This window comes from Cyanistes caeruleus, chromosome 9 (genome assembly GCF_971803275.1).
Source record: "Cyanistes caeruleus chromosome 9, bCyaCae1.hap1.1, whole genome shotgun sequence".
Taxonomy (NCBI): domain Eukaryota; kingdom Metazoa; phylum Chordata; class Aves; order Passeriformes; family Paridae; genus Cyanistes; species Cyanistes caeruleus.
The window spans coordinates 336272-359885 of record NC_141709.1 but is presented as its reverse complement, the minus strand read 5'-3'; the positions used below and the strand labels follow the sequence as shown (position 1 = coordinate 359885).

At 42.3% G+C, this 23614-nt stretch overlaps 2 long non-coding RNA genes across 2 annotated transcripts; both read right to left on the bottom strand.

The window, feature by feature from the left end:
* Window positions 1-1995: 1995 nt before the first annotated feature.
* Window positions 1996-4631, bottom strand: LOC111932458 (uncharacterized). Its single transcript, XR_002866164.2, has 3 exons — window positions 2888-4631; window positions 2624-2737; window positions 1996-2427 (listed from the first exon to the last, which is right to left on the bottom strand). It is a non-coding gene; the product is annotated as an uncharacterized LOC111932458 (long non-coding RNA).
* Window positions 4632-12811: 8180 nt separating this feature from the next.
* LOC147651417 (uncharacterized) lies at window positions 12812-22261 on the bottom strand. The gene is made up of 3 exons (XR_015290462.1): window positions 21864-22261; window positions 15147-15241; window positions 12812-13364 (listed from the first exon to the last, which is right to left on the bottom strand). It is a non-coding gene; the product is annotated as an uncharacterized LOC147651417 (long non-coding RNA).
* Window positions 22262-23614: the final 1353 nt, after the last annotated feature.

The following is a 23614-nucleotide window of genomic DNA, read 5'->3' as shown; positions in this document are numbered from 1 at the left end:
CCAGTCCCCATCATCGCACACGCTGTAGAAAGGAGCACCCTTCACTGCTCACACATCATTCTGCACAAAAACAGAAGGAATGTTTGCTTTAAAAATTGAAAGCTGGTGCTCCCCGCTTGTTTGATTTGCTGTTCACAAAAGCCACCTCGAAAAGCAGAGGTGCAGTCCTTTTTCTCCCCCCGTCGATTTAAGGCTTATTCAAACAATTGTCAGGCAGCACAAGGCTTTTTTTAGTGAAGCCGCACTTACACCCAGCGCTCCTACACACACTGCTCATTGTGCCACTTCTTAATACTTTCCATATCAGTCACTGCTGCACCCCAGGATACACAGATTGAAATTTGCCTTTCCCTTTTGATTCACTGGCAATGTCATGGTGCCCAGCCGTGGTGTCAGCGCGGTGGCACTGACACATCCCCGTGACACAGCTTCCTGAGCGCAGCGGTAAAAGCAGGGCAGCAAGGAAATAACTCCTTCTGCCACCAGAGCAGTGGCAGGAAACAATCAGGGCGTGATAATTAAGTGGCTATTTTGTAGTGCGCTGTAGAGAGGTTATTCGACAAGGTTTGGGCGAGGAAAAGGGAAAGTGAAAGTTTAAGGCTTAGAACCAGAGGCAGATCAAAAGCACATTGCACTTGGGCAGCACTTTTAATTTCTCTGGTGTCTTTTCTGCTTTATGAGAGCTGTAAGTTATTGGAGCTGTTGTTTAAAATAAAACTAATTCGATTTTCTTTATGTATAGCATTTGTGGTTGCAAAGCGAAGGCTGAAATGTGACTTCCAGAAGCACAAAAGACTACAAGGTTAATAACTCCCACTTGCCTCCCCAAACTAAACCCCCTTTTTCTTACTGTTTAAGAGATCTTAGCTTTTTAATTTATATTGAATGTTTAGGACTAACATAAAATGGTGCAATGCCATTGCTTTTGTCTGGAGCCCCTGTTGCTGCAGCACAGAGAATCTGCTGGGGGTGATAAGAGTCATCACTGTGGAACATTTAAAAATTACTATTTAGAGTTCCAGAGGGCCAGAGCCAGACTTCTGGCAGCATCTTCTTAAAATAGCAACAGTTTTACTTGGTTTATAAATCTAAATACCATGTATGGCCACAACCCCTCAGCCGGGGGTGGGATCCCCCTTTGATGTATGAACCTTGCGTTTCAGACTGCGAGAATCAAATGAAACTGCCAAAATACAGGCACATCATGGAAAAAGCTGCAGCCAGACACCAGTGGGGCAGTTGGAGTGCGGAGCTGAGCACAGGCAGGAATTGCCTCCAGGATGGCCAAGCAGTGATTAATTAATTAGCACAGGAACGGAACAGGCTGCCGCGTTTGTCACCTCTCCAGGGAGTGTCGCAACGCCCGTGTCCCCTCGCAGCAACACCTTGTCCTTAATTCAGTGCCATCAGGGGCCAGCGAGGAGGGCTTGGGGGGATTGTTTGGGGTTTTTTGTTGTTGTTCTTGTGGTTGTTTCTGGTTATTTGGTGGTTTCTTTGTTTTGGGGTTTTTTTTGTGTAATTCTAAATGTTTTTAGGGCCTCGAGGTTTCCAGGGATTTTTTCAGGGTTGGTTTGTGTTTTCTGTTACCACGAGCCAGATACAGCTAGCATTCCTCCCATTTAGCAGCACATTATTCTGGCTTTCAGAGCTGGACAGAGAGGTGTTACAAATGCTGAGGCAACCCCAGGGTAAAGGCAGCCCTTTCCTACTGTCCAGCCCTCACACCTGCATCTGTGTGGATTTAGGGTCAGAGCACACAGATCTCTCTGACCTAAATATGCTGGGCCTACATCTCTTTTTGTTCGCACATCTTTCTTCCCTGTTGATGACAGGGCGATGAAAAATTTGGAGAAAGAAAAAATAAAATCCAAGCAGAACCCAGAACTCAAACATTTTACGTAAGAGCCCCCGAAACAGCACATTTTTAAACAAGTGCTGTAGTTTAACTCTAAACCTGGTTGCACTTTTGTAAATGCAAGAGGCAGACAATAAGTAAGCTTTATAAGATGTATTTATATTTTCTATCTAAACATTTCAAAAGACAGAAAAAGGATCGGTGCACAAGAAGTTAATGCACGACAACATTGTTTATAAATAAACAATGAGGAATAATCTCTGAGGAATCTCTGAGGAACGATACAAACAATTTTTCTAACACAAGGCTTAAATTCTTGTCATATTTTCCTTAAACACTTTGAGGAGTTTTGATTATTCTTTCAGAGAAACTTCCAGTGTCACATACAAATCTCTGAGACAGTTTAGCGAAGCGCTATGAGAAAGGCCTCCAGTGCCAATTTGCTCTTTGCTGCTGTGCTCCACAGAGGAGTTGCTTCATGGGTGAATTTCAGAGTGATTGAAGAGTTTGGCAGCAGCTGAAAGAGCTTATTCCCGTGGGACATGCAGACAGCAGTGCTGCAAGCCACTACACTGCAAGGTAAAAAGACATTTCCATCACCAGCCATCCCCTACTCAATGGAAACGCAGGTTTTGTTTTGGGTGCTCTAGATCTGACACTGCCCTGAAACCAGAGAAGGCCTCTGTCTGTGTAAAGTGAATAATTGAGTCCCTTTGATCTGTGCAAAGTTTTGCACTTTTGCCTTCAAATGTGGGGCAGAACCCTCACCTCCTGCTGGCAGCCAGCCCCGACCGCTGACAGAGGCTGTGGCTCCTTCCCTGCATCACTGGAGGTAGATTGCCTGTACATCAGAGATTACTGCAAAGTCCAGACCAGACCATTCTTGTTTGGGGAGAAAATGAGAAAGTACAAAAGGTGACTGTGGGTTATGTTTATAGACGTTCCACGCAACAGCAAAGCCGTTCAGAAACTAGAGAATGCACAAGGGCACCAAAAAATACCAGTTCCATGCGGATTTCGTATGTCACCTACCTGTGAATGATCTGCACAGGGATGGGGGAACGAGCTGGCCACAGCCCTGCCCAAACTAGGACAGCAGCACGCATTTAAGAAGTGTCTCTGGAAATCAAAGCAGTACTTCAGTTCTAGAGGGAAGAGTAAGCAAAGTTTTACAAGCAACCATAACTCAAGCATTTCTTTTGCATGCCCAGTTTTACAGTCACCATTACCCTTTCCTGTCACGGATGAACCTGTGCCTTTTACGCACCGATGCAACATCTGGGTAATACACAATGCTCTGTACATTCTGAGAACTCAGAAGTTCTCACAGAGGAAATCCTGACAGCCTGGCACTGCCTTTGTGCAACCTGCCCTTCCTTCCTCCTCTGTACAGTGCAGAAAGTACAGGGGATGTCTTCTGCCATCAGCTCCACATCTAACAGCACAGACCCCTTCTTACTCACTTCCCCAGATGGTTCAGACTCATCTACACTGCTCACAAATGGATACACCGTGCTGTCAGATGCAATTTCACGGCATAAAATAAAAGTTACCTTATCTCTCTCCTGGCCTTATGCCCTTCTCTTTGTGCTTAGTACACAAATAGTAAATATGTGCATTACATATGGTATTTTGTCTCTGGTTTGGAGAGTCTGCTTCTTCTAGATAAGTAGGTCTAAATGTTTGTACTGGATCCCTTGGAATAATTCATCTTGCAGTAGGATCAGTAGAATCTCACTATTGACTTCAAAGGAGTTTAAATATAACCAGTATAACCAATGTTTTGAATCAAATACTTCTTATTTTTCCAACAGAAACAGTAACTCTTGATACTCTTGCTAGTGCTTTATCCACCTGTCAGGACTGTTGATACAGTCTTTGACAGGGATTAAAAACGCTTGGAAAACGCAGGGGAAGGAATGGAAAAACCCTGGAGCTGCTGGCTTGGGATCTATCTGAAATGCATTGATGGCTGCTGATAGCACTTAAGAACAAAACTGCCACCAGGATGTCTATAAATAAAAGAATACTGAAATTGGCTCTTCCACATCCAGCTCATTTCAAAGGAGGCAAATTCTCACCTCATGTTGTACTGAGGTTTCTCCACTGAGTTCTCAAGTAGTTTTTAAGAAGAAAGGACAATCTTTTCTGTAGACAGAAATGCCAGCAACTCTGAAAGCAGATTTCATTATCTATCCATGTTCAGTTTTTCAAGTTTTACACATTTCCACAGAGATGTTTACCCTTCCAGTGTATGCCAGCAGTGAACCATTTGTAACCAGTAATATCCAGCTCTGAGCTATAACCCATATGCCACCCAGCATCTGCTGTCTGCCCATTTCTTCCACGTTTGGAAACTCTTACTGGCCTTGCAGCTGCTCTGGGTAGCTGGAAGAGGACATCATCCACACAGACTCTGTGTAAATTTACACCTCCTCGTGTCTCTGTTTTTCCAACCTGCATGCACATCTCCTGGGTACTCGTGCAAGATGCTTCCCACCAAACGCAAGCATCTCTGCCCGAAGATGAAGTCTCCTGCTGACGGGAGGTCACACTGCTGTACAGCAGCGAGAGCCTCCCCAGCGCCAGGGCTGATTCATTACTGGCTGGTGATTCTGACCTGATAACATTATTTGTGTTGGTAGGTGCTCACGTGTCAGGATTAGGGCAAGACACTGAAGAAGGAACACAGTGTTCTGCTCCTATTTATGTTTCTTGCTGTAGTTCCCTCAGAGACTAACATTATTAACTTCCCCTATCACACAAGGGACGCTCAATTTCAGGTCATTTGTACCTGTCTCTTACACTTCAGGAGTTGGTATATGAGCTTAAAGTTTGATGGGAAACTGAAGCACAAACGTGGCAATGTGTAATACATATATTTACATTCAAGTTGATGTTTGTGGGTGGCTCCTGTCAGAATTTATGACCACAAGCCATCAGCAGAACATCAGGAAAAGCTATAGTGATTCAGTGGCATTACTGTGCTTTGCTAGCTTCCTTTCTGGAATTTTTGAGTGACACGAAGAGAAACCTGGCACTCTGGCAAAGGGACATTCACTTCACAGGGCAGGGTGGCCTCTAGGTCTGTACTGCAGAGCCCCAGCTTTCCAAAAACACCCCTAAAAGGAACCCCACCGGGACCAGTGGCCTTGCAGACACCTGCAAGGGTGAAGCAGGAAGAGATCTGCAGAGAAAAGTCTGCCAAGAGAGACTTCCACTGATGGCCAGGGCTGGGAGAGCGCTTGCTGCATGTGCTGCTGGCTGTGGAGCAGCGAGCAGCCAAAGCCCCACCGCACCGAGCGTGGTGAGCACACACCCTGCACGCCCCACACGAACCAGGCTGCTCAGGCTGCTGCCTCACGTAGGAAACAGAGCTACTCAGTCAGAGGCTGACATTTTTACAGAGCTGCTTTCCAGAGCCCAGGCGCACTCCAAGCACGGAATAGTTTCCACTGTTTCCCTTTTCACACACGCTCAGTTTTCCAAACCATTCACCTTTGGCAAAAAGCTTCATGCCTGGCCCCTGCTAGAAGGTCAGCTTGTTTTGCAACATGAACCGAACTCCTTCGTTTGTTAAAGACCTGGAGCAGCAAATGCATCTGCTTTTACATCCCAGGGTTTTTTACTTCATCATTGTCACTAAATTTGTACACAAATTTCCTTTTAAAATGTATAATTCATTTTTAAAAAGAGACTTTGGCAGACTGATAAACAGAATTATGTCCTAATAATTCAAATATGCAACAGGGAAATTAGGTCTCTCATTGCTACATAGACTTTCTTTTTTTTTTTTTTTTTTTTTTTTAATTTAGCAAAACCTATTTTGGTCCTGTACTTTTTGTGCCATTGTCAGATTTTTTACGTGCGCACAGTGACATTTGCATAATTTCCATGAGGGAGACTGAAACCTTTCAGGGAAACACAATGCAAAGTCCAGGAAGAAAAAAACTTTTCATCTGGGGGGAAAGGAAACAACAGTGCCAAGGAGACAAAAGTGCCAAGGTTAACTGAGCAAGTGCTTCCCACTGTGCCCCACAGGGCCTGCTCCCAGCTCGGGCTGATTCATCCTGATGCTCTCGGAACCTGACATTTTTACCAAACTGGTGCATTTTTGACAAGCTCCTGTTAAGGAAACTTGCCTGTCTGACCATCCAGAAGCCACAGTGGCAGTCCCAGCTGCACCACCTGAGCTGGGACAGAGGTCCCTTCCCAGACACACACACATGGGTTTCCTCGCTGGCTTGGCCCCAGGCTCCCCACACCCACATCTCAGACATCCTGAGCCCTAAAGTAGCTTAATTTTGGTGCAATAACTGAGTGAGAAATCAACAGCTCAAGCTGATGTCTCTGAGCAGGCACCCCGAGAAAAGGAGGCCCTGGGCTTTTATATCCTCACAATCCACGTGAGGCTAAATCTGGGGCCACCTGCTCCTTGTGTCCCCAAGTGTCCCTCACCTGGCTGTGCCACAGGTCTCCAGGCCCCTTTTTATCCAAAGGGTCAGCAATTCAAGGCCTCCTGGGCCTCCTGCTTCCCTGAACTACCTGCACTGAAGATATTCCTCAGCACAACAAATGAGAATGGCCACGATGCCAGACGGGCTTGGCTCTCGTGACAGAACTGATGAATCCTTCTGCACAGACCATCATTTTCCAGCCCTCCCCCTCCTCACCAGCACTTGTCAGGCCCTTCTGTTTCAAGTCATTGAAAGGACAGAAAACCACCCAGGAAAAAGATTTTACTTTATTTTATAGACAGGTAAATTAAAAGGTAAATCAGCTCAGAACCTGTTCAAAGATGGGGCAGAACTGCCCCGCTGAGAGCGAGCAAAGGGCATAGGAAGGAAGAGGTAGGACAGGGATAAAGAAAAGGCAGCAAAACAAGCTGTTGCAATGGCCAGACTGTAAACAACGCTGAACACCTCAAAAATTTAATCCTGGCCATCAAGCCATGCCCTGGCAGGAGCATGAAAAATAACAAGGGAGTATAAGAAACAGTCAGACTTGGTGGAATAACAACGGTAATGTTAAAAACCTCAAGTGTGAGATCCTGCATCATAAGTTAGCACATTAGCAAACAGAAAAAGAAAATCATCTGAGAGACAGTATCAGCTTTAAACCACTCTGGAGCTATCTTCCACTTCCAGCTTTCTTCTCTTTCTGTGATTACACTTTGGTAACTCTGATAATTTATTTCACAGCCTCTACAAGCATTGCTCATGTTTGATCATTTTGTCACTCAGTTTCCATTTCCTACAGAGACCCCATTTGCTGTTCTTACCAAACCTCCTTCTCCTGAAGCCATTATTATTTAAACAATGACTGCAATGGGAATGACTTTTCAGTGAGAGACACCACACCATTCAGTATTTCCAGATTGTTGTCCCAGTTACACACAAATGCAAAGCCAGGAGAAACAAAAATAAAGTGGCTGGACATTTCAAAAACAGCACCTACACATATGGCAACCTGTACCTCAGCTTCTACTCATCTAGAGTCAAACTCTTACATCACCAAGATACCAAATATGTGCAACAGATCAGAAATCTAAAGCTGAAGAAAGATCAGGAGCCAGAAGGATGCTAGGACAGAGGTTTAGGACAACATTTCTCTAAAATTCACCAGCAGAGTTGGTGAATTGTGGTTTGTTTTACAGTTAAAAGTCACACAGAAATGTAGAACACAACAGGAAAGTTTCATCTTGGGACGGAGAAAAGCATTCATGGAAATAAATGAAATAATTCTGACAATAAAGATGAGAAAATTATCTTCATTACACACCAGGGAAAAAGACTAAAGAAATTTACACTGATGACATGAAAAGGCAAGCTCAGAGCTCAGACCTGATTCTTTAATCTCTAGTGCTCACCTGGCTATTGCCTGCTATCCTTTCTCCACATTTCTCAGAACACCAGAATTATTCGTCATTATTATTTTTACCACTCCTTCCTTACAGCTATTCACCACAACATAGGTGAGAAATGTGACCAAAGATTAAAATACTTCAATTCCAAAATAAACCTCAAGATTCTGGACTCTATTTCCATACCTTTTTGTTTCCTCATTAGTGATTTTTTTTCTCTTTTTCTTTTAGCCTCAAACAAATTTCAAATGCAGCAAAGCATTTATAAACCTGTGTTAATGTAGGAAAAAGCCCTTATGGCCTCCATGGGGACAGAGTCACTTCACATTTCTTACACCACAGTCTTCATTTACTTTTCACAGTTATTAGAGCTACGTTGCACAGCTGCAGAGTAAACCTCATTTAGTTGGTGTTTTAGAAGGAATGATGCTTTTTCCACTGTCATGTTTCAAATTAATTCCCCATATGTATCTCAATCTCTTAATCTTTGATCTTCTTGGTAATCTAGATTTATTAAAAATAAAGAGCAATGGTGAAAAAAATGACAGAGAACAAGAAAAAATACACAAACCCACAGCTGGAGTACCACTGTCACTGTCACATTCAGTCACTGGCTGAATGGCACTGGCACCACCAACTAAAATGAAAGGGAATTACACATTTCAGCCACCCAGCTCTGACAGCTGGCAAGACTTTGGAAGAAAAGTTTTACTTCTCCAGAAAATCCACACCTAAGCAAAATGCTGAAATGCCTGTCTTCTTATTTACAGCAGTATGTCTTTTTAAAAAACACCCCTTCCCCTACAAACAAGGAACTCAAGCATTCACAATAATATTACGTATGCAGAACATGAATAGTTTAAAATTGGGTTTAAAAAGTCTGGCTTACGGTGCTTAATGGAAGATGGAAAATAACACAGTCAACAGAGAAACATTATACACAAGAGAAATGTTCTAATCTATTCTTAACTCAGTTTTATCAATAATCCCCATAGCTGGCTTCTGGCCATCCCAGATGAATAATTTAGAGCCAGGAAAAAACAGGGATCTGGACAGACATTGTCCACATCTGTAATTCATCTGCCTTGCTATATTAAGTTATTCACCTGTTAAAATCCAATTTCCTACTATATAGCTAAATATGCTTAAAGGTTACACAGCCAAAAATAGCACTGCCTGCAGCATTTTCTATATTGTAGAATACATAAATTGCCCTTGTCAGTATGTTACTATAAAAAGGTATTGGCTTGTATTTCTAGAAGATTCATTTCAAAGATGTCAGGGGTTGCCTTTTGGTCAAATAGCTTTGCAGCATATATAAAAGTGTATAGGTAAAGTCTCTAAAGATACTTTACTATTGCCATTAAATTGGCAAAAAGAGTTACCAGAGCTTTCAAAGGGAATGTGCTACTGCACATGCCTAAAACTAGCAATATTATGACATTTGGGTTTCACTGGTGGTTTTTTTCCCTTAAAGATTTTTTTTTTTTTTTTTGTTAAGTGTTGTATGGCTGAACCAACTTAAACCTGCAAATTTTCTTTCTGCAAAGCTAGTGCCCAAACAGGCTGCTTCTTCTTGGAGAATTCTCTACTCCAAGCCCCCTTGAGCAAGAAGGGGTGTGCTTTACTCCACCTTGAGCCCATGAATAAATCCATTTGCAAAGCTCTACATGTGCATCACAGCCTCTGCGCTGCTGTTGCTACAGCCCTGCTAGGGCTTTTTGGAATATTTATTGTTTGCCATTATACACAAGGTGGAAAAAAATGCTCTTTGACTCTTGGGATCCTGAGATGACTTCCACTGGCCTAAAAGTGACAAAGGTTTCCATCTGAATTATGGATCTGGACACCACTGATAGGAGGAGAGAACTCTACAGCCTCCATGTCCGGTGGCCAGGACATCAGCCTTTGGTGCCACTCAGCAAGGCTTCACCAGAAATGAATGAAGCCACATGCAGCCATTGTCTTGCAGCTTCCTCCCCCTGAAGAAAACGCAGCAGAAAAGCTCATTTGTGGCAGAACGCCAGCTCCATTAAATACAATGCATGCAGGTAGTAAATTTTTGCCCATAAACCAAGTTGTCTGAGGGTCAAAAAAACAATGGAAAATAGTAGTTTTAGTGTTAAGACTATGCCAAGTATTGTCAGAAATAGAGATTTGTGCTCCAACCAAGCAGATGGATATTATTCTTTTGTTCAGAGACATAACAGAGCTCCCAGCCAGGCCCTGACAGCACAATTACATTTCTCTGTCTGAGCCCAGCCCTTCAAACACCCCCCATGCAAAGCAGCTTTCAGGAAGAAAGTCTGATACTGCAGCTATTTTTGCTTTTGCTCCTTATTTCTCTTGCCCAAAGATGCAAATGCAAGGATGAGTGGTTCCATGAAAAACCAAGAGACTTCCTTTGATAAACAGGATGTTGGGTTTTCTATGGAGTCACCCCCCCACACACACACACCTGTTCTCTTTATGGCTGCATAAACATCCTCAGCTCCCTGCAGATCCTTTCACACACTACACATCTTGCTCTGGCCCTGCTCCTGGCTGGGCTGCAGTCGGGGTGCCCACGTAGGCAGCAGGGTACCTTAACCACTCCTTATCTTGTTTGCAGAGCTGAGACAGACGAGCGTAAAGACCAACGCGCCAATCCATTCACAAACATTGCAAATACTCAGGTTTTCCTTTCAGCAGAGCAAATACTGGGAAGCGAGCTGACAAAACACAAGGTCAGCTGGCATCCTGGTCTATAGCATGACTTCTATTTACTTTCTCTTGCTTTATCTCCCTTGAATAACTTGCGTTCGGGATGTAAGCATACATTCGTGTTTATCTTTCCGAATATAGGATCATGAGTGGAGTAAGCCTCTGCTGGAGTGAAATTCCACTCAAGTCCGTGGTATCCAGCCATGTTCCAACACGTGAGCTGGGTTAGCTTTTGCTTTGACTCTCTAAAATGACATCCTTAAGCAGGGCTTTAGCTTAAGGTCCAGCACTGCCCACACTGCCCTTCAGACACAAGGGTGTAGGTGTGCCAGCCTCTGCCTCCAGCAGGAGAATGCCAAGCTCACAGGGAGCAGTGTCCACCTCTCTTCACTCTTGTGGTCCATGCCCTTCACCCAGTTTTCTTTTTCATAGCTCCACTTCTCTCCACATCCCCAAATTACAACGGGCCTTCGGTTGCCCACACGTTTCCCCTCCAGCATCGCCAAGGACCAGACAATGGTGCAGGACAAGCCTTGGCTGCCTTTCTCCAGGGAGGTTTAAACTGCAGCACATCAGCAGAATCAGAGAAACGTGAGACAGCCAGTTGGGGTCCAAGACAAGGTTTGTACACTGCAGGGAGGGCACTGCCCTTGAGGCAGGACGCTCCCCCAGCAGCAGAGGTGTGAGAGCTCTCACCAACTCAAAGCTGGCTCTAAGCAAGCAAAAGTGAAAATCTTTCCCTTTTAAATCAAAGCATGTGACAAGTTTACCAGCTTGAAGAAACCTAGGCTGACTTAGGGTTCTGTGTAGGAAAATAACACTGGTTTCATAAGATTTTTAAGACTTTAAACCTCATGAAGAGCTGAAGTCAACTTTTGACTTTGAATCTTTTGACTCTGAAGTTTGAATGACAAAAAAGTAGCATAGTTATGGACCTGAAACTTCGAGGCTTTGCACATATCTGATTTATTAGCTGAAGCAAATTAAAAAAGATGAATATTTCTGTTACAGCAGCTTCTTTTCAGAAGTTGTTTCTGTGACAGGCACTGAGTGGATGTTGGTTTCAGAGAGGTAAATACAAACCATCATCTCGCTGCTCCTGGAAAACAAATAGTCCTTTGTTACCAGCACCTTGGAAATGAAGTAATAAAACAAAGAACACAGAGGTTTTTCTTGAGGTGTTGATGGCTGTTCTGGAGTCATTAGGCTTGTGATTCAGCTCTTAAATTCGGTGTAGAAACTGTCGTGTAAGAGAGATACGATAAAGGTAATAAATGACAGACGATCTTAAAACATTCATCATCTTAATAATCAAAACACAGGGAGAGAGACAGGAAATCAATACATTACTTTTAGAAACAGCATCAAGAACAATGATCTGAGGGAGAATAATAAGAGGAAACTGAGAAGATAAAGCACACTAGGGTAATTTTAGACAGAAAGGCGACAATAACATTCTTCTAATGTAGCAAGGGAGCTACAGTGGCTGATACAGATCTGGGTAGCTACATGTTATAAATAGTATGGAACAATAGAGACCAAGAAATATCAGAACTTTTCAAGCTGAGGGAGAGAAAAGAAAACCGAGCAGTCCCATAAAGCATCCCGTGCAGTAACTAATCCTCATGTGAGTGGGACGCTACTATTTTTCTCATCCATGTTTCCAAGCGTCCCTCTCACTGCATGTCAGAGTTAGAAAGAGCAGAGGTGAAGCAAAGCCTTACCTAATAGCTGGGTTACTGGCACCAAGCCACAGGGAAAGATCAGAAAACTCGTCCTTGAGCATTTCTTTCCACAGCTCCTGCTGCCATGATGTCGATGGAAATGATGGATGAGCTCCATGACTGGCTCATCTTTGAGAAGAACCATTCAAGTCTAATAAGTTGTTCCTTTTTTTAGAAATAGTCATTTCGCAGGGATTGCTTTTTTCTCTTCCTGAGAATATTTTGCTAGATTATGAAAGCATTCTTCTGACTGCTCCTCTGGTATAATTTGCTTTAATCAAGCATTAAAGTACAGTAGCCGTAGACATTTCTACTACTCTGCAATGCACAAGGAGAAAGAAGAGATGCAGGAGAGGTAATGGAAACCAAAATAAGGACCACACTGTAATACTTGTTGTGATTTAAGAATTCTTAAGTATTCCTGTAGCTCAAACTCAGGCAATCCCATCTCCCAACATATTTAATGACTTGCCCAAATCAGCACCTGGATATTTCACCAAATTCCCTTATTTAGCTTGTGGAAACCTATTTATAACAGTCACTGTAACCATCCAGTTTCAGACCTTTCATGGATATTTCATTACGTTCTCTGTTTCCAAAATGAGTCATTCTTCCTTCAGAGTCATTCTTGAAGATGACAATAAAATGTGCAGAGATAATGCAATATTTTCCTCTCTCCAGACATTTTCTCATTTAATTTCTTATTCCATTTCAGAGGATATTATAAACATGTATAATGGCATATCTGTTGTTCGTGGGTCATCAGCTTTTAATCAGCAGAGTTTCAGTTCAGTTACAGGTTCTAATGAGGTTTTTTCCACTGAAACTGATTCCACAAGAGGCTACCTAGAACAGAGGCTAGACAGAGTTAAAGGAATAAAGTGGGGATTTGTTAAAAAGGCCTTCAAAGGCTGCACCTTGGGCAGTGCAAGAGCCCAGCCATGGCTACACCCAAGATGAACAGTTTTCACACTTTGATCAGTTTTGGTCCATTTCCACATTGGGGTTCATTGTCCCATTCCAGCTGCAGGTGATGCAGTCCCATCCTCCCAGATTGCTCTCCTCCATTCGCTGCTGGTTGTGCTTTTTGGGGCTGGAGCTGCAGCGGTGTCCTTGGTTGTGGGGCTGGAAAAGGATTGTTGTGTGTGCCTGAGCTGTGAGGAGAACTGGCTGACACTTCATATGGAGCTCAGAGTTTTATACCAATGCAGTACAGCATCTGGAAAATATGAAAGCTATGAAAGCTAGAACTTAAGGCATCAAAACTAATAGAATAACTAATAGAATGATTAGTTAAGACATTTGATTAAGTTTGGCCCAATTACGCTAATGCCTGTAAGGAAGAAATTACTTCTTTATTTTTAAACACCTAGAGAAACAACAATTCATTTAATTACATAAAAAAATATTAAGGGGGTATAAATAGGGGGAACAATGAAACATTATCACGTATGTGAATACAGTAATCTAAAGGGGTAGGCAGAATTCTTTTGGATCAACTAGCAACTTTTAAAAATACCTTGCAAACCACTGGACAATTTTCCCCCAAAAGCAGTGGAGGATGGCACCTTCTAGACCAGCATTGTATAAATCCCAGAGTTGGGTAAGCATCAATTTGAAATGTTTTAATCAAACATGGTCAATATACTGTGGTGGTTCCCTGTATTTTAGACATGAGGGGAGACAGAAGGTGAAGGGTACGATCCAAGTTTCAGTTTTGTCACTGCCAAAACTGGCATTTATTTATGAGCCTGAAAGAACAGTGGCCTTTCTCCCATCTGCCCAGGAGGCATTCAGGGAAACTCATAAATCCGTGACCACCCAAAGACACAGACGTGCAGGATGCTCAGCACAGGTCACTGCCAGATCATAATTTGCAAGTGTTGATTAAGGAGTAATCTTGGCTATTTTTAAATCTAGAAAACAAGCCTAACAAGGACAGACAATTAAACTATTCTGTATTTGGAAATGTAGTTGCTGAAATGGGTTTGGCTTCCCTTGCCCTTGCTCTGTTCTCACCCCAGTGATTCCGTATTTTCTTATCCTCATCTTGAAACTGAAAGACCAGGACAAGATGCACTTGATTTCTATGACAGCTCTTTAAATATACTGGCAAATTCTTGTCTTAATTCTCTGTTGCATCTCCTCCTCCCTCTGCTCTCCTTCAGGCAAGAAACAAAAATACCTCAACCAACTTAAAGTTCTATTCGACCTCATCACACAAATTTCAGTCAGAAACAATGTTCTGAGAAAAGATTTTGTAATACAATCCCTTCTGCTCTGCTACAGGAATATCTCTCACACTGGTTTTCGGGTAAATAATATGAAATGCAAAAACTATAGAGGTGGTTTTTTTCTTGACTTTCCTTATCATCAGCTGGTACATTTTGCAACCAAGAAAAATAAAAACCTGGATTTTGTACAAACCCATGACATTTATGTTAATTTCAGTGAAAAGCAAACAGTCTCTGTTTTGTCCCCCAGAAATAAAAACAGGTTTTAGTTATTAATCTCTAGGAGAACCCACAGCATCCACTTCTGAAATCATAACTTCCAAAGTGCTAAAGCCCACCTAAGTCTGCGTAGCAGCCCTTAAAATAACCACTGACCAACAATCTCTAATAAATTAGTTAATTGATAAATGTCCTACAATGTAGAAGACAACTTTAGTGAAGAGATCATCACTAATCCTTCAGATTTATTTAGGAGATTATATTGACAAATTGTTGATCATTTAACATTTGCCAGATTTAAATTTGTCAATTCAAGATTCTGACATGTCCCACCACTGTATGTATATTCTATTTGAATAACACTCACAATAATCTAATAGATAAATTTAAAAAAGAAAATCCTGATTTTCATTTTATGGGTCACAGAGATCAGGTTGGTTGCTCAAGGCATGTTAATATGTGTATTTGTCTTTTACTGAGGTTAATCTGAATTTTCACAGAGATGAGTGTGTCTCTTAAAGAGGGACAGATACAGAAAAGTGACTTACTCATTGCTTCGTCTTGTCCTTAAGTAGCATTTTTATGTCTGTACTCAGCTACTCCAACTGGCCTGAATCTGAAATGTTTTGGTTTGGATGAATGCCTGTGAAAAATGGACAAAATCAACCTTTGTCTACGTCCTACCCTGCGACAGTAAAAAGCTTTAGCTGTCTTGATGGTGGAAAATCCTGATCCCTTACAAGGCAATGCTCTCAGCAGCCCACAGGAGGCTGAAGTGCCCCACAGACATGGACAGGTGTGTGTCAGGTGAGATCCCACAGAAGCAGCCACTCGCTGTTTGTAAACAAGCCCTACACTGAAGAGGTCTGTGCTAGAGTATCTTGCTCTTTCATGGACCTAACAGTGCAGTTAAACAAAAACCACCAGCCCTAAGAGCAGATATCCCATGTAATCAAATATTTCCCTATAGCTCATCTGACATTTGTCAAGTGTGTAGAGTAGAACCATACTTAGAGACAGTAAAAAGATCTCAGCAGGAGGGGTCTACATGAAGTCCTACAAAAACTATTGCAAATTCTGCAAAAGCAGAGAGGGAAAAGGGTGCAAGAGCTGCTCCCTTTGCAGGCATGAAGCTTCTGAAATACTGCAGTTCCTTTGCAGCAATCCATTTTCACAGTGTTTGTTGTGTTTAAACAGGTCCTGAAATATTGGTAGCACAATCCCTCATCTCAGCACTCTCACCTAGAAGTCTGAAATCTTGCCTTTCCTTACTCAGCGTATCATATAGCATCACTAACTAACTTTATAGTGCTTTGACCTGTAAAAGCCTAATGAAAGACAAATTTAAAATATATTCTTCAGTAACACAGCATCATTCACTCTTACCTCCAAATTACAAGGAATGAGAGACTCCTACATTTTTGCAAAGTGGAAATTTGAGGCATAGCGGGGACAAGAAACTTCTGCTACAAAGCTGGGGATAAATCAACAAACCAAGGTTTTTCAAGGGAACCTCGTTCTCAAAAGGGTGAAAAAAAGTTAAACTTCAGAGTTTCATTTCACCTTCTAAGTTTGGGCATAGCTTTTGAGGCAATCTGAATGCAATCTCTGCAGATGCAAAGTTCACAGACGTGACTGTCTGCAGAAGTGTATTAAAAGGTCAGCTATATTTGCTTTTGCACACAAATGGAAATTATTCCCATATGTATTTACTGGACTCTTTGACAATGGTATGGAATAGATCTGGCCAGTCAGAAGATTATTCAGTGTCTTTCAGTGTACCATGTGCTTCCCTCAGAGCCATTGCAAAATAGAGAAAGGTTTCTGGATGAAGTATCTGAAGACACAGGAAATTTCTTCAGAGAATCCTATTCGGTGGCTTCCTGGTGATCCCATCCTTACTGTGGCTCTGATTTCTCCTCTCTCCTATCAGATGGGTGCTGAAGATAAAGCTGTGCTCAGTCCCAGAGGCTGGCTCATTATTTCAGCTCTTGTTCAGGCAAAATGAACAATACTGACACAAACCTTCCAGCTAAGCCAGATACGGTAAAACATCAAGATGCATCCACTGAATTTCACATCTCTTGACCTTTACACAGGACAGCAAAAAACTCTGATGCCTCAGGCCACTCAAAGGTACTTATTTGCAGAAGATGATTCTGTAGGCAAGGAACTGCACACCTCAAAATCACTGTCTTTTCAGGTTTTGGGTTTGTCATTTTACAAAAGATACAGTCCCATTGGAATTTCCACAGACAGCAATTCTCATACAAGAGAAATATCAAAATGATCAAAATGGCATTGAGGCAACTTATCTGGCAAATTGGCTCAAAGTTGTAAATGATAATAAGGAGGGTCAAATTTTTCTCTCTACTTCCATGGACTTCAACAAGACTAGAGCTGTAACAGAGCAGGATTTGTGTCACTTGCAATAAGTGATGGCCAAGTGTCACTTCCCTTAAGTAGATTTCATTGCTAGAAAATGATTAAAAACTCCCAAAACCAATCCTGGCAGTTGTGCATTGCAGCATTCAGTGAACACATTACCTCCACCTTATTGAATAATAACACCAAACAAACCCAAGAAATTTCTGGACAAAGATTTTTCTTCACCTTACCCCTAAGGAGGAGGTTTTGCTTTCCTCCGTTTGAATCCGAGAGCAACTTAGTACCAAGGTGCTCCTTAAAGCAAGTTCAGCTACTCGTGTCCAAGGATTTTAAGGAATCTGCCTTTAATTTACTGCTGGAAGAAGCAAGACTGTTGAACCTGAAGGCTTTTGCCCACTGTGGAAGCTCATAAAGCCTTGAGAGCTTTGTCCACACACCCCACAATAAGTATGACTCATGGAGTGCTATTCTTCTCTCAGTATGCAATAAAGAGAAATATTATTTATAGCAGCATACAAACTACTAAGAAACTGTTTTTCTTTCAAGTTTAGACATAGCAAGGGAACAATAATTTGGATAAATGGCCGTATTTACAGTTTCTTTGAATTGGGGCCACACACGGTATCACGGCCAAATATGTGGTTACGATGAAGTATTCCCATTTCTCAAAATAGTTCTGACATCCACAAGTTCACTGAGGTCTAATATCTGATTGTTTTTGGCTCAGAAGTGACTTGAGCTCTAAAGTAATTTTAAGAGCACAAACAATGGAGCTGCTTCCTTGCCTTAGGGCTCTCACTTCCGTGCCTCACATTAGATCTTTACATACATCCTCAAAAAGGTCTTACAGTTCTCAAAAAATGTTCCTGGTTGGATTTGTTAAAAGCCTTCAGAACAAGCTTGTCTGTTACCAGCAAAGTTTGTGGCAAGAGCTTGGTAAAACCCACCAGAGCAGGGAGTTGTAACAAGTTGTACATTACAGGGCTGCTAATGCTCTCATCATCTCTTCTCTGAGAACTTAAATCGCACAAAAAAATCACTCACCAGCACTCATTTTTGCCCAGACTAAAGAGAGGGAAAAAAAATCTTCCCAAAGATGATATTTGAGGCACAATCAGCTGTAACAAAATGTTCTAGAATGGCACTAGGTTTGTGGCAGACATTTTGTACAGAGAAAAACTGCGACTTTTTCTGGAGCTATAAGGAATACCAGGAAGTCCCATCCTACCAAAAATAAGAGGGAATTGATCCTTTCACCTGTAGCAGTCAGAGGAGAAATGTACCTGCAGCTCCAAATAATGCAGCACCTTTCAACCTGAGCTATAATTTGCAGCCCAAAATGTCAGCGTTTAAAGCCAGGCCCAAATATATCAGCTTCAGGCCTTATTTAGGTTAAAGTTTCTCATGCCCACGGCTAAGTAACATTTTCAGGTATAGTGATAGTTATGTACAAGACAAAATAGTGCAGAAATAGCCTACCCTCTCTGAAAAGGAAAATGGCAAATGTCTATTGAGGAGCAGACGCCAAAAAATGCATCAGACTCCCTCTCTCTACGACTTCGTTCGTGCCCCAGGCTCCCCTAGTGAGCGAGGAAGAGAAGAGCCTTCATTGGTAGTCCTGCTAGGAAAACAACGTGCTAGTTGTACTCCTGGAGCAAAATGTTTTCTCCAGCAGCTGTTCACTGAAAAAAATTTCATTTGTGCTTCAGAGTTTAGGTAAAAAATTCAAAAATGTGCTTACTTTTGTCTTCCCTACCTTCCTGGCATGGTGTGAATCCATACAACATCCACAGACCCTGAGAGCAGGTGACCTTTCCCCTTATAAACAGAATATTGCCACAAGATTTTGGGCTTCCCCTGTTTTCATTCAGTACAACAATACAGGAATCAAATGCAATAAAAAGCAGTTGTTGAAGCATATTCTGAAACACCACCTGGGGTTGAAGGAATAGCCGTCACGCTTTGCACAAAATTCAGAAGAGCATTTGGCTTCCTGCTGTGACCAGAAGTTGTATTTTAATCACTACAGAACATGATATGCCTGAGACAACCATGCAAGAGCCACATAACAGCCAGTAATTTTCCTCAGGTCGTGTCAGGCAAAAAGTACGGTGGTTTCTCTTCTCCCCATCATATTTTGTGCCCCAGAAAGCTGTTGTCTGGCCTTTCTTGTCCCCGTGATATATTGCATCAGTCTGCCGGTTCCCACAAGTTCATGTTTAAAGAGCTTCTGTTCACTTATGTCTGCCTTGTAAAAGATCTCTTGTGTTGTTTTTCTCCCCACCCCCTTCAAGAGCAATAAACATTCTGCTAAGGAAAGGCTTCAGCATCAGTCAGATTTCAGTGCTGATTAGAGGGGAGGTGCTCTGGCTGCATTTGAAATGGGCCTCTTTGGGCTGTTCCTGCTTCTAAAATTAGCTGGGCCATTTCCCGAGAGAAGGCTGGGGGTTGATGCAGACATCCCCCCTGGCCAGCACGCTGGAGCTGTGCTGGAAAGCACAGGCAGGGAGCTGCAGAGCTGCTCAGAGTGGCAGGAGAGCTGGGAAGCTGCTCTCCTCCTGGCTGCCAGCGCAGCCATGGAAAGCTCTGCCTGCCAAACCCAACCTGCAGGTCACTGCTTCAAACCCTGCGTGTCTGAGGCACCCAGGGAAGGCCTGAAACTGCAGCCAGGGACAAAACCCCACTCAGCTCCAGCCTCTGCCGAGCCAGGGCTGTCATTATTTACGCCAGGACCTGCTCTCCCCTTGCTTTGCTGCTGAGCACTCACAAGAGCATTTCCCCCAGCAGCAAGGTCTGCGTTTCCCTGAGATACCCTGGGAGCAACACTGCAGAAAGGCAAAGGTAGCAATGCCTAAAAAATGTTTCCTGTCCTCATGCACAAAAAGATTCTCTACCTGATCTTCCAGGAGCTGTTGAATTCAGCCAATTTACTCAATTCTATGGAATTCAGTAAAGATTTGGACAAAGGTTCCAATACCCACAGGTTCTTAACTCAGGTAATTTTTTTTCCTGCTGAAATGAAATAAAAGTTGAAAGTTCTCATTACTGTTTTTTGGCAGATGCACTAAGGATTGCGTGAGCTAAACCCTCCAGCAACAACAGCCATAACTCAAGCACTCACAGCCAAGCTCCAGTCCCAGTTCCTCGAGATCTCTAAGGCAGATGTTAGTTTGAAGTCTGAATGGCATTTGAAACCCCTGTATTTCTCCATATCCAAAGCTAAACTTTGCAAAAGGAATGTTATTTTGGACAGAAAAGAAATGAAACATCATGTGAGCTATGCATACCAATGCAAATAGGATGATTACACTTGAAATGTCACTAAAATACGTTCTGTATTTTCTGCATTCGCATGTGGAATAATGAAGGTTCTTGGTGTTTGTGGGACATTCAGGTGTTCAAACTGAGAACAGATGTTGAGAAACAATGCAGTGACTGACAAGCAATAATGCTTTTCTGTGACAGTGGATATCTTATCTTGCCACGAGATTTTTTTCCTTTCCTTTTTTGTTTTTTTGATGGGAGGAGAAGCTTTCATAAGTGATAGCATATCAAAATAATATCAATGTTTATGTAGTATCTTAAATGCAAATTAAAGGTTGACGGGGAAAAAAGTTATTTCATCATACTGCTCACCAAGATAGTGATATTGACAATTATAGGCCAGATTTTTTTTTTATCTATGTAAATACACTGACATAACTATTTAAGAGCACAAAATGTAATGTCTGCATTATGATTATTTATTTGTCATAAATAATCAACAAAATAAAGATTAAAAGAGAGAAAACTGCGTTAAAAACCCCAAAGAGAACCAGAAAGACATTAGTTGCAGGTCTTGGGGCAAAAATAGGATGCTGCTGCAGGGGTGATTTTTTTTCAATCCTGTTAAGGATTCAGACAGTGTTTTAACTTTAGGCATGACTGCTCTCTTTAATAATTTGTAGGTTTCAAGGACTCGTAGAAAGAAGAAGATGCAAGCAAAATGGATCATAAGACAATTGATGCAACTGAACATGAGCATAAACATCCTCATTTAATGAACTTCCAAAAATAAAAGGAAAGGGTGATTTTAGTCTAATTGAGCTAATATTAACTAATATTAACTTCTAGGAGCTTATAATTAATTTAATGTACTCTCTAAATCACTGTATATGAGACTTCCCTACCCCACAAGGACTATTGCCAGCAGCTTCCTTATTATGATTTGCTCCAATTGCAATTGAAACTCTTTTTTTTTTTTCTCTGAATGCTTACAGCCAAACCACGTTATGCTCTGTAAATTAGAAAGCAATTATAAACTCATCCTCTTGTAGCCTAGAAGGAGCAAACCCCACATGCTGCAGCAATGCCTGGTGGAGACTGGGCATGAGAACATCAAACCGGGACTGAAGAGCAGTGGAGGGCAGTCCTGGCCTCACCCAGAGCACTCCTGCTGTGTGCACTGATCCTCCCCACTGCTGTCACTGCAGAGACACGGGTCCCAAAGCAGCACACCACGTAAAATGTGTGTCGCCAAGGAAAACACCCAAAATGGCTGAGGGCAGTGGTTTTCAGAGAGACTCGTGGCATCCAACTCTCCACTAATGAATCTGAGAGTTTAGGTCTGTGTCTTTTAGTCAGGTCTCTCTACTCCAGTGACAGTCCTACAACACTGAGGAGGAACTTAGTGTCCAAAACACATCAGGAAGATGGAAACTCCTACTGGTGGTCCATAACCCACCCCCAGTGTAGACTCACCACAAAGAGTGACGCTGTGTGCAGAGTCCAGAGCAGACCTCATGAGCGTGATCCCACCACTTTCACTCCAAACAGGAACAGGATTAACACTCTTCTTCTAAAGATGTGCCGAGAAAGAGAGCAGTGATGGTGCTTACCTTACGACCTCCACATGGGTAAGGGATTCTCCAAGGAAGAAAGCAAAAATCCTCTCCCTTTTCCCCAGGAACTGGGTGTAGCATAACAGGAGGGGCAGATGTACCTTCATCTAGATAAAGGCAGAAAATAACAGCACAGTAAAAGCCCAGAAACACTGTCCACCCTGTAAGCAGCAAAGTGCTTTCCACAGCAATTTCTGCTCCCTCCGGTTTCTGCAATTTCACTCCAATTAACCACAATAAATTACAGTTAAAATGTAGCCAGCTTAAAGTATGCAGGTACAGCCTGAAAACATGAACAGCAAACATCTAGAGAGGATCCAATGCTATCAGCTCTGTTTTCTCATCGTTTAGGAATAAAAAACACTCCCTGAAGTCAGGGTGCTCTGAAGGCTCTTACAAACCAGAAGAGGCTCCACTGCAGGAGAATATCCAGACCTGCTGCTCCCCCGCCTGGCTGAGGGGAAAGGAAAAGTCTCCTCTCTGCAGCAAACTCACCCTCCCGGGCTCCTGACATGCCCAGGTGCACATGGCATCCAAGAAATGGGGTTCTCAAGTTTAAAAACCCGTTACTGCATGTTTTACCCTCTAGGAAATAAAAATACAAAAGCATACATTAGGACTGGATTAATTAATTAGTCCTTCATGCAAAGCAGATTAGTCCAATATTTTGTAATTTTGCAATTTTAGTCTTTGCACCTATAAATATTACTAAACTGTTTATCTCCAACCTCTTTCTATTGGGAACTCATAAAACTGATATATTTTGCCTGGCCATACTCCAAAAGAAAAACAGGTCAGGAAAGCAATGACAAGAGAAACAAAGAATAAAGATAAGCGTAGATGAATATGAGGAATAGGAACAGTACACACAAGATTTTTTATTAGTTCAACGGGTGGTTTAGCAGAAAAATTGTGACCACAAACACTGAGAGCTTACAGTAAAATATAAAACCTCGTATAAATAATGGACTAGGAACAATATGAACTGAAGCCCAGACTAAATTAAACATCTCGCTTTTAATTCATCACTCTCTCACAGCCTTTCTGAACTTAGTTTTGCTTACAGTGTGAAAGAAAGTGTTGAAGGTACATCTCACCCTCTACAATTAAGACACCAGGATCTCACATTTGGAAACTATTTAGAAATACAGTGAGCAGTTCCTCGGAGACAAGATCTAATCAAAAACATAAACAATAAACGCAGGCATGAACCTTTCTACCTGTCTGCAGGAGCTGTTTATGTAAGAAATCTGACTTAAGCAGGACTGTTCACATGCACAGACTTTCAGAACTAAGAATGAGTCGAACTCTATGAAAAAATCATTCTTCATACCCTAAAGTTTTAAATACCTCATGACCCTGTTGTCCCTGAATTGTAAGGGTTTGAACGGAGATAAAAATCCTCCTTTCCCCATCATTCGAGAGATTTGAGGGAAATCTCTCCTCCTTTGCTGTTGCTGTTGCAGGGGATTAAATTGAAGGGGGGAGCTCACAACCCAGCCATTCCTGGGATTCTGCTCCAATCAACTGAGCTAATCTGGGTTTGAACCTCCCTGGGGGAGGGACTCTTCCCTAAATCCCGGCTCTCTGGGGCTGCCTTTCCTGCTGGAATATGGTGAGGAGAAATCCCGGGGAGCGTGGGATGCCCCCAAGAAGTTCGAGATTTTGAACTGAAATTCCATTTACTAAGAAGCATCCCCTGATGGGACAGCAATAAAACAAATAACTGCAATAAATAAATAAATAAA